Source organism: Apium graveolens, unplaced genomic scaffold (genome assembly GCF_009905375.1).
Source record: "Apium graveolens cultivar Ventura unplaced genomic scaffold, ASM990537v1 ctg1074, whole genome shotgun sequence".
In the NCBI taxonomy this organism is placed as follows: Eukaryota; Viridiplantae; Streptophyta; class Magnoliopsida; order Apiales; family Apiaceae; genus Apium; species Apium graveolens.
The window spans coordinates 5,111-17,002 of NW_027417091.1; the positions used below are offsets into that span (position 1 = coordinate 5,111).

The 11,892-nt window shown below is 35.8% G+C and overlaps 1 non-coding gene across 1 annotated transcript; it reads right to left on the reverse strand.

Annotated features, from left to right (window-relative positions):
- Positions 1-11,442: 11,442 nt before the first annotated feature.
- Positions 11,443-11,547, reverse strand: LOC141699696 (small nucleolar RNA R71). Its single transcript, XR_012566074.1, has one exon. It is a non-coding gene; the product is annotated as a small nucleolar RNA R71 (small nucleolar RNA).
- Positions 11,548-11,892: the final 345 nt, after the last annotated feature.

The following is an 11,892-nucleotide window of genomic DNA, read 5'->3' on the forward strand; positions in this document are numbered from 1 at the left end:
TATGGAGCTAAGTTGTGCCGAGTGGCAGCAGGAATGGCATGTCACAGCCATTCCTGAGGAGATATGGGACTCTGTCCCACAGGAGGTACTGACACGCCTCCTGTTCTTCTATATGGACTACCATCGCCATCTGGAGCGATTGGAGGAGGAAAGGCTGGAAGCTCTCCGCCAGCAAGAGCGAATCATCCGACTCGCCATTCTGTTTGTCGAGAGTAGGAAGAAGAAGATGACTTAATCTCGTCTTCTTCCTGTTTTTCTTCATCCTCAGCTTTGTCAGGCTTCTTAGCTAGGACTAAAGCTGTTGATGTTAGGATTAGGAGCTTAGGGAAAATCTTGTATAAGTATTGATGTAATTTCCATTTCATAAATGTATTGTCTTGATATATTAATGAAAGTTATTTTTACTTCAAGATTTTGTCTCTGAGTTATTTCATCTTGTGTTGATAAATCCTGATTGATGTTCTGATGACCATATAAATTTTGTTTTATATTAAGTTATGATTCATTTTCAGCACTTACTCATCTAATTTATCTTGGTCATTTTCATGTGATGTATTTTCAGAATATCAATGATGCAGTGAAAAATAATTCAATCAGTACTAATGGTTTAAATTTTTAATTAAAACTGTTTCTCTTGATAAATGGAACGGTTTTTCCTTGAAACTAGGCAACTGGGTAAGTAATGATTCCTGTTTTCTCGAGCCCAGTAACTGACCGTTATTACTGCATGTCTGACAGGTGTCCAACGGTAATATTTTTGTTCAGAGTATAAGTACAACAGAGAGAAGATTTCTTTAATCTTTTATTTTCTTTATACTTTATCTCTCTCCTTACTTTTACTCTCTTTCTCCTTCTTTCTCACGTTGGTTTTTCATACAGACATTATCTCAAACACCTAACAGGCATACTTGAATCTTATTTTTTTTATATGGCACCAAAGGATTTAATCATTGATGGAGCTAAGTTTTTCCCCAACAACTATGCTGCAGTTCTTGATCACACTGAAGCTCCATCTAAATTGCACTTTGTGCAAGATCTTCTTGCACATAGTGAGGTTGGGTATGCATTAACACAGCCTGACTTCTTTTCAAGCCAACAAGTTCTGAGGTTTTGGAGGACTGGACTTTTTGATGATGGTGGTCAACGTGGAACTCCCAGTATTATCTTCCAAGTGGGTGATTCATCCTTTGTAGTCACTCCTGGTACAGTACGCAGGGCTTTACATCTTCCAGAAGATTGTACTTTCTCAATTCCAGAGGACTCAGCCCTTCGGGAGTTATTGGCTGAATTGGGATATGAAAAGAGTCTGACGAAACTTGGACAGTTGAAACGGGCTAATATCAGAAGAGAATGGAGTTTCTTCTTTGATTGCATCACCAAAGCTTTTGGAAACAAATGTTCGAATTTTGATGCTATTCCCATTATGAGTCAGCACATCGGGTATGCAATTATCAATCAAACTCATTTTGATTTTACAACTGCTTTAATTGGTTTTATTGGGGATAGGATGACAGAGGATCGAGATGTTGTTTATTTTGCTAGATTCTGTCAACTTATTTACACTTATTGTACTGATGAACCTCAGTTAGTCAGCACCCAAACCCCAGCTTTTAAGGTTGCAAAACGATACTTTAATGACCTGGTAAATGCTCATACTAAGAAAAAAGTGCTTAGACCATTACAGATTCCTAAGTCTGTAAAACAGATCCTGGTAAGTGCTGATCCTGATACTTATCGATCTGTTTACTCTGATGTCCAACCAACTCCAAACACCCAAAATCCATCAACCTCAGTACCTACCTCTCATTCTACTCAACCTACCCTCAGAACATATCTCAAATCCTATCTCTCCACTTCACAGACTGCTCAACCTTCATCTTCAGCACCTACTGTGAAGCCTTCATCTTCCAAGTCAAAGAGGACAAAGAATGTTCCTCAAACACCTCAAAAGAGAAGGAGGATTGCATTGAGAGATGACTCTGATTCTGAGGAAACGGTTCCTGCTCGAGAACCTGTTATAACTGAAGCTGAGAAAGAGGTTTCTCAGAAGGATTCTGAAATTGGGGGTTCTAGGCTTCTCAAGAGGCTTAGACGGATGATAGTTCCTGAAACTCCCAAGGAATCCAAATCAACAAGGAAGTACAAGAAACAGAGGGCACAAAGGCCAGTTTCAGATGATGAAGAGGAAGCAGCTAAGGAAGGGGATCAGGAATCTCTAATCTCACAAGACAAGGAATTTGCTCCAGTCACTTCTTCTCCATTAACTCCATCTCAGGAAGCTATATCTGATAAGGCTAACTCACCATCTGTGTCTCTTGTTGATCCAGGCACAAGTGCTGAAATTGATATTCAGAACCTGGTTGTGCCTGAAATACTTTTCTTAGAAGCTCCAACAGCAAATAAACCTTCCACAACACCTGTTACTGATGTTGTTCAAACTCCAGAATTATCAACAACACCTTCTCTGCATCAAGATGCCGATGATCAGACTTTAGGTGAGCATCAGGATTTGGCTGTTGATCAGAACTTAGTATCAGAACAGCAATTAAAGGATGCTGAAGCCTCCATTGCTACTCACACTGTTGTTTTATCAGAAGATACTGATTCTTTAAGTTCTGATGCTGCAAATGTTGGAGATACTGGTGAAGCTGCTCCAACTGTAGATGCTGATGAAGCAGGTCCTTCAGGACATACTCCTCAACCGACTCTTCCTAAGTCTGAACTGGTAAAGGAGTTTGTTATCAGGGATGCACCAGTACCTTGGAGTAAAACTCCTGCAGGTCAGGAGTGGACTAAGGAATGGAACTCAGTTTCATGTGTTCCAAATGCATTACATCTTGCTGAGCACTTGACTAAAGCTGATGAAATGTTAAATTCTGATGATTTTAAAACCCAGCTTAGAGTCACTGCATTGAGTACTAAACATCTACAAGGTCTTCATTCAACTACTCATGCAGAGCTACACAAGATTCAGGAGAACTTTATCAAACAAGAACAAGTTTGGAAAATTGATAAGAAAAAGTTCTTTCAACCTACCATTGACAGGATTGCTTATATTGACAAAACTCAAGAGAAACAACAAGCTCAGATTGATGAAATTCTGATAAATCAAGCTTCTCAGCAATCTCAACTTACTGAAATCCAATCCTCAGTGGAATTACTTATCTCTCTTTTACTACCTGCTGATGCCAAAAAGGGGGAGAAGGTAATTAAGTCCAAATGTAAAACTAACAAGACACTACAAGGAAAGGATGATGGAAATGATGATCAAGGATACTCTGGAATGGGTAGCGGTCATAGTCAAGGTAGAAGGTTTACATCAAGACAAGCTAGTCACAGGACAAGTTCTGATACTGGGAAAAGAATAAGTTCTGCTGCTGGTAAAAGGATAAGTTCTGATGAACTTCTAGATCTTGATGAGGAAATGTCAAGACAGTTATTTCTTCAAGAAAATCCAGGAATGGACTTGGAAAGTTTAAAGGAAGAAGAAGCCAGACTTAAATCAGAGAAAGTCATATCTAAATCTAAAGCTTCTGGTAAAAAGTCACTTCCAAAACTTAAAGGCATTGTGATCAAAGAAAGGACACATACTGAAGCAACATTGGCTAGATCACAACCACAGATAGATCCAAGATCCAAGGGTAAAGAAAAGGTTGGTGAACCTATCAAGGTTTATGTACCTCCTGAGGAAGAAGAAATTGCTGATGAAAAAGATGATCATGCTCTAACTTCAAGAAAAGTTCTTAAAACAACCTCTGACATGGCTCAAGTTGTTCAGAGTCAAGAAATTGTAAGTTCTGATATTCAGAAGAAGCAAGTAACCTCTGACAGAGCTCAAGTTAACTTGATATCAGAAAATAGATCAAAGACACTCCTACCAGGATTCACTAAAGCAAAACAGACTCAATCTTTGAAGACTACTGCAAGTGGTTTTGAAGCAAGAGTAGTTACTGGAAAGGAAGCTAGAGATAAAACTGGATTGGGAAGTGCTGATGAAAGAAGAGTACACAACACTACCAATGATCCAACTTCCTTGAGTGAACCAGGTATTGGAGCAACTCCTGAGAGATTGAATCAACTGGAATCTGTACAGATGGTTTACCATACCTACTTGAAAGAATACATCATGTTGTATTTCATGATAGATGGTAGGGTTTATCATATAAGACAAAATGCCATTCCACTGAAGTATTTTGAAGAATTGGAGCATGTACTTTTCTTACTTCAAGTGGATGACAAAATAACAGGGACTGCTGCAAACTAATTAAAAGAACAGATTCAGAGACAGAAAAGGCTTTATTCTGTTAAGTCTGACAGCATATATGTTCCAAAGTACAGAGATCACAATGGTGATATTGTTGATATGAAGCCTAATACTACACAGATCAGAACGTAAATTGGTATTAAGGGACTTGAATTCAATCTAGAGTCTGATAAAGCTTATGTCATAAGACTAGATCAGGAGTTGAGAAAAGCAAAGATCAATGATCTCAGAGCTGCAATCTTTCAAACTGGTGAAGATACTGCAGAGCTTAAAAATGTCAAAAGGAGAATGATTGATGAACTAAGATATGCTGAGAAATGTTTGTTGAAGAACTATCTCAGAACAACTCCTGACATCAGAGAGATCAGAAAATGAAGAAGCCAAGTCGAAGATCTACAACTGCTTAAATTCTGATATTTATACAGACTCAAGTTGTTATCAGAAGTTGAAATTGGTAAAAACTTTAAGGACTGTAAGTTGTAGTTATCTAGTCTAATTCTCATGCATTTGTACTTAATGTTTTTGTCATCATCAAATATCTGTTAAACTTGTATATTATGTTAATTTAAAAGTTGGGGGAGATTGTTAGATATATTTGATAATGTCATGGCTAATATGTTTTATGTTTAGCTTTCAGATCTTACGTGAACAGGATAAATCAGTACTTAACTGTTGATCAGTACTTATACTGGAAGTCAGGACTTAAGGATATCAGTACTTATATTATCAGGAGATAATCATCAGAAGATAGATATCAGAACTTAAGTGCTGAAGGACAATCAGATAAGGACAGTAGCTGATTAAAGGAAAGAAGATCGAGATAAACATAAGAAGAGATATGCATGAAGAAGGAATTCCGTGAAGAATGGAATACTTGGAAGAAAAGATATCTGATTGATATATTTTAGGAAGCCGAATTATATTCCATATCAATTAGCGATTATCTTGTAACTGTGTAGTATATAAACACAGACATAGGGTTTACACTATAAGTGTTATCATTATTAGAGAAGATTATTCATTGTAACCCTTGCAGCTCTCGTGATATTTATTCATCACTGAGAGGTAACAGTTCCATACTGTAACAGAGTTTATTGTTTCAATAAAGTTTGTTTTCTGTTACTTAAGTTCTTAAAGTTCGATTTGAGTGTACTATACACTGTATTCACCCCCTCTACAGTGTGTGTGTGACCTAACAACATCACAAATATATCTAACAGGTGAAGATCTGAAATTTCATGATCTACAGAAAATAAACCTTGGAAAGGACTTGAATACCTTGTCTGCATGCTCTCTATTAAAGATGCAACTTCTAAAAGATGGTCTAAGTTCTCACCTTTATTTACAAAAATGTAATAAAATACTTGTAATTGATCTCCACACAAAGTGTAATTAGCTACACTTTTGTTTTTATAACATAAAACATAAAATTAGCTCTTCATCCGTATTTTTAAATAAAATTTTGAGCGAATAGATTGTTTATTATGGATTTTACAAATAAATCCCCCAATAATAAAAATAAACTTCTTAAAATCATTTTAAAATATCAGAACATTCAAATAAATCCAACTATCATTTTTAAAAAGTCCCTTGGACTATTTTAGAAATAATAAAACAAATCTCGCACTTTGATCATATTTCAATTATTTAATAAAAATATATAAGGACCATTAAATCCTTATTTAAATCCAATAAATCCTTTTTAAAATTATTTAAAAGCTTGTGAAACACGGATTCATACTCGTAACCATCAAGTAATATATATTCATATAATATTAGTCACCATAATTCATATCTATACACCTTAGCACATAGTTCCCTTTTTAAATTACTGATTATGCGAGTACCAGTTGTTCGATAGATCCATTAATAAGATAACTTTTCAAATATAAACTCGAATCACATAAATACACAAAGGTATTCATATTTATCACAACTTACCATAATCCTCAATTCTATTATTCTTAACCCTTCTCATTTAAATCCATCTTTTGAATAACGGGTCTCGTTCTACTTGATGGCCCGACAATCACAGCTTAAGCCCTTAGCTGACTCTCCAAACTGGAATGAGACTTTTCTCGTTTCTTATTACTATTTCACATAAATTATTCATAAACCACAAATTCATTTATCTTTTTATTATATTCACATAAATTCACGTAACATCATAAGAACTATACTTTATTCATATAATTACATTGCGAAAATCCCAGTTGCTACAATCTACCCCCTTAAAAGGATTATGTCCTCAGAATCTAGTCTAAACAAATAGATGGGGATACTTTTCTCGCATTTCACTTTTTAATTCCCAAGTTGATTCCTCGACATTAGGATTTCTCCATAAAATTTTAACTAATGGTACCACTTTATTTCTAAGCGCTTTCTCTTTATGATCTAGAATTTGCACGGGTTGTTCCACATACGATAGATCTTGATGAAATTCCACTGGTTCCAACTCGATCACACGACTAGCATCTGCATTATACTTCTTTAGAAGAGAGACGTGCAACAAGTTATGAAGATGTTGTATTTGCAGGTAACGCTAACTCGTAAGCCACTTTTCCAACTGGTTTTAATACTTCGAATGGCCCAATATATCTGGGGCTCAGTTTTCCCTTCTTTCCGAATCTGGATAAGCCTTTCCATGGAGATATCTTTATTAACGCTTTATCTCTGGGTTCAAATAGCATATCCTTTCAATTCTGATCTACATATTTCTTTTGTCGATATTGAGCAGCTACCATCCTTTTGTGAATCACTTCTACTTTCTCTTTTGTTTGTTGGACCAGTTCTGGGCCCAACAGCTTGCACTCACCAACTTCATCCCAATACGTAGGAGATTTACATTTCCTTCCATATAATGCTTTATAAGGCGTCATGCCAATACTTGCGTGATAACTATTATTGTAGAAAAATTCAATCAGTGGCATATGATCGTCCCAATTTCCCTTGAAATCCAATACACAGGTTCTTAATATATCCTCAATCATTTGAATAGTCCTTTCGCTTTGTCCTTCAGTCTGCGGATGATACGCGATGCTCATTTTCAACTTCGTTCCCAAATGATCATACAATTGTCGCCAAAATCTCGAGTTAAATCTCTGATCTCTATCATACACGATAGACACTAGTACTCCATGATGCATCACTATTTCGGCCAGATACAACTTGACCAACTTTTCAAATAATAATATTTCATTGATTTGAAAGAAATGCGCTGACTTTGTCAGTCAATCGATAATCACCCAAATCGCATCATTATTAGCCTTAGTCTTTGGTAATCCTACCACGAAATCCATCACGATTTGTTCCCATTTCCATTCAGGTATGTTCAATGGTTGAAGCAATCCACTCGGTCGTTGATGTTATGCTTTTACTCTTTGACACGTGTAGTACTTACTTACCATTCTGCGATTTCCTTTTTCATGTTCGGCCACCAATAACTCTCTTTCAAATCTTGTACATTTTCGTACTTCCAGGATGAATTGAAAATCTCGAATTATGTGCTTCCTGTAAGATTTTATTCTTTAATTCCGCAACATTAGGAATCCAGATAGAGGAACAAACTATGTATATTCCTTTATCATTCCTTTTGAACTCTAATCTCTTCTCTTGCCAATTTATCGTTCTCATCTTCTATCACTTGTTCCTGACAACATCGAATCTTTTCTAAAATCTCTGGCTGAAATGCCATCGCGTACATCACTTCACTTGCCATTTCCGGAATTTGTACCTCTATTTCAAACTGATAATTGGAATTTATAACCACTTAGTATGCGTCTTAAAGGCTCGAATTGGTATTTTGTACTCAAGATGTTTGTGTTTTGATGTGTTTTCGTAGTATTTTGCATTTCAGGGCATATTCGAAAGAAGGAATGGATATTATATATTTTATGTTTAAGAGAGTGTTAGGATAGAACCTCGGTCGATTGTGCACAAGGAACCAGCACCAGAAGGTCAAGAAAGCGGAAAAATTCAGATTTTCCAGGAGGTCAGGGCGGCAGCACTAGTCCTGGGAGCAGCCGCGCCCATTTGTCAGAAACTCAGGGCGGCCGAGCTGGATTTGAGGGCTGCCGTGCAATATCGAATTTCAGGAATCCTGATTCTATTATAAGATTGATTTGCTGGACTCCAGATCTATTGGGCTTATATATAAAGCCTTTGTTGTTTGAGGATGCTTGTTTGATTTGTCGAATTTTAGGAATTTCAGGATGCTTATTTTCTTTGTTGTTTGAACCTAATATTTTTGTTAACGTACTTTTTTATTATTATTCAGTTATTTCAGACCTAGTTTATCTTAGTTTATTTAACATGCTTTCATTGAAACCCATGGTGACGATGAGTTCGGTTATGAACTAATCGTTGTCATAGGGTTCTAACGGATTTCTATAGTTAATTGTTTTGATACCTAAGTCTGTGGTGATTTTATTATATCCTAGTATTGGTTGTGCATATTCGTCTTATTGCGTTGCGAACATATAAGATAGTTTGTTAATCTCTATTGAAGCGATAGTTAATATAAAGATTTAGAACTTGCCATGCTAGCATAGGTTCATATATTTATTATGCATAATTCTTAGGTAATTTTAACCATCTTACTTGCCCTATATAATTGCATGTTAGTTAATTGAAAGATATATGTCCTAAGTCCAATCATGTATGAGGATTTAGGAATAACTTTTATATAATCTGTTTTGATTTCATTGATATTAATAAAAGGCTTGTTTTGTTTTTATTGCGGGCTCTATCTATTTAAATGTTTAAATAAGATATACCACAGTTTAGAGTAAAGCCTTTTATGGATTGTGATGAGATCATAATAATGAGACCTAAAAGATGATAACTCTAAACTTAAATAGTTCCTGGTCGTAGGATTACTAACTGGTAATTAATAATCCGCAAAGATCGGTACATACTATGCTTGCTTCATTATGAAGGATTTCTGTTCTCATAGACATTTATGTGGTGACACAATAGCTAGTATGTAGGTGCTCATTATAGAATAAGTTCACTGAACATGACTCACACAGCTGAACAACTGATGGAGTTCACTCATGTGTCAGCAGTTGTTCACATAGTGATAGTTGTACAAGTATCCTTAGACTTGAGGTCATCATAGTCATCTTGTGTACACTGAACTATGCTTTGGTTTAGTTCTTAGTCTCAAGGGACAATTATAAGGGCTCTACTGGGTATAGGAATTTGTACACGAATATAGTGTATGATCAATAAAGGATCTACCCCTTCCAGTGTAGGAAGAGAATGTTCAATGCTGATCCACTTATGTTAGTTCAGGAATTTATGGCCAGAGTGAATGAAATTAGAAAGGAGTTTCTAATTTACATTAAATAGAACTAAGCATAGTGAATGGGAAAGCAAGTGATTAAATAAGATAGGCTTGACACAAGTTCCATGCCTTGTATTTAATCGTAACATTACAGGGTAGAAGGAATTAATTGTACGGTAACTACTCACTGAATAGGTTCTTGGTATTCTAAGCAGTGAATTCGTATTATCCGGATAGTAGCGATATGCTGAGAAGTATCCCTCACGATGTAGAATAAATATGATTAATTAATTAATCATATTTAATGAATTAGAGAATTTATATAAATAATGATAAAATAGTTTTATTATTATTTATTTCTACTACAGGCTTAATATTGAACCTACAGGGTCACACCATAAAAGAGAATGATTTAATGGTGGAGGAATTAATTAATAATGGCTGATAATTATTTATTTATAAAATAAATAATTAACTGGCAAATTTAATAACTGATTAAATGAGATTTAATTGATTATAAATTAACTAAGAAAAGGTTCTTAATATTATTAATTAAGAATTTAATTTTTGGAAATTAAATCAAGTGAGAGAATTATTTCTAAAGAGTTTAGAAAAAGGATTAATAATTAAAAGGTGTTTTAATTATTAGTGAGAATAATAAAGGGTTAATAATAATAATATTTTATGGGAAAAATTTCAGCTGAAAATTTTGCCTATAAATATACTATTATAAACCCTAATTTTGCCTCAACCAAAAAGATTTACAAAACCCTAATTCTCTCCATCTCCTCCTCCTTTATTACATTGTTTTCTTGGTGGATACCGGTGGAGTGCTTCACACTTGAGGAGCAGCTGCTAAGGATCTCCGTTCATCGTTCTTGGATCGCTATTAAAGACCTCCATCTTTCCATTAACGTAAAGCTTCTTAAGGTAAACATACTGAACTACGAATTAAATATTATTTTTCGCATGAATCCTGCGGAGGGTTTCATTTTTTTTAAGATTAAATTTACGTTTTCGCTGCGTTTATGTGCTAAAAACCCTTCATTAATTGCATGTTAGTTTAATCTTAGTTATAAACATCTCAACTTGTTATTGTCTTAGCATTGAGCGATAGCCATACCATTGTTGCATAGATGCATAATCTTAAGTTAACTAAAAAGAGTCTCTATGGGTACGAATCTAGTTTATATCTTTTACTACTTGCGAACGCGTACACTTGTGTGTAATTTTAGCGTGTATTTTCGCCCTAACAAGTTTTTGGCGCCACTGCCGGGGACTCGGTGTTTAATTTAGTTTATGTGCTTGACATTAGTGGTCGTTAAATTTCACTAACTCGGATATTTTACTTATTTGTTTACTTTGTTGGTGTTTCAGGTACTCTAGAGGGCGTGATGTGAACACGTTCTCAATCTCGTAAAGAAGCACCAGAAAAAGTTGAAGTAGTTGAAGAAGTTTTTAAAGAAGTTGAGAAAGTTGAAGAAGAAGCGATCATTACAATGGGAGATCAAGCAGCGAATCCGAAGGCTTTGATGGATTACTCTCAACCGAAGATCAATGACATTTAGTCTAGTATTGTCAGACCAACTATCATGGCTAATACTTTTGAAATCAAATCCGACACAATTCAGATGGTGCATAACTCAGTCCATTTTGGGGGTTCTCCAATAGAAGATCCCAACAGGCACATTAGAGATTTCATCGAGATTTGCGACACTTTCAAGTTCAACAATGTTTCTAAAGATTTTGTGAAGCTGAGGTTTTTCCCATTCTCTCTGAGGGATAAAGCTAAGTGCTGGTTGCATTCTCTACCACCAGGTTCTATCACCACTTGGGAGGATCTTTCTCAGAAGTTTCTTACTAAAATCTTCCCTATGGCGAAGACAGCTGCAGTCAGGAACTCTCTTACTCAATTTGTGCAGCAATCGGGAGAATCTTTGTGTGAAGCTTGGGAGCGCTATAAGGAGATGCTTAGGAAGTGTCCACATCATGTGATGCCTGACTGGATGATTATCAACTACTTTTATAATGGTTTGGGAGCACAGTCTAGACCTGTGCTCGATGCAGCATCAGATGGAGCCTTATGGGCTAAGAGCTAAGATGAAGCTTATGAGTTGATGGAACTGATGGCTGTTAATGAATACCAGAACCCAACTCAGAGACTTCCTCAAGGAAAGGTAGCAGGAATTATGGAGGTGGATATAACTACTGGTATAGCTGCTCATCTTAAGAGTTTAACGATAAAGGTGGATTCTTTGGCTAATTATGGAGTTAATCAGATCACAAGTGTTTGTGAGCTTTGTGCAGGTACGCATGAAACTGAGCAGTGTGCTATTTCTAG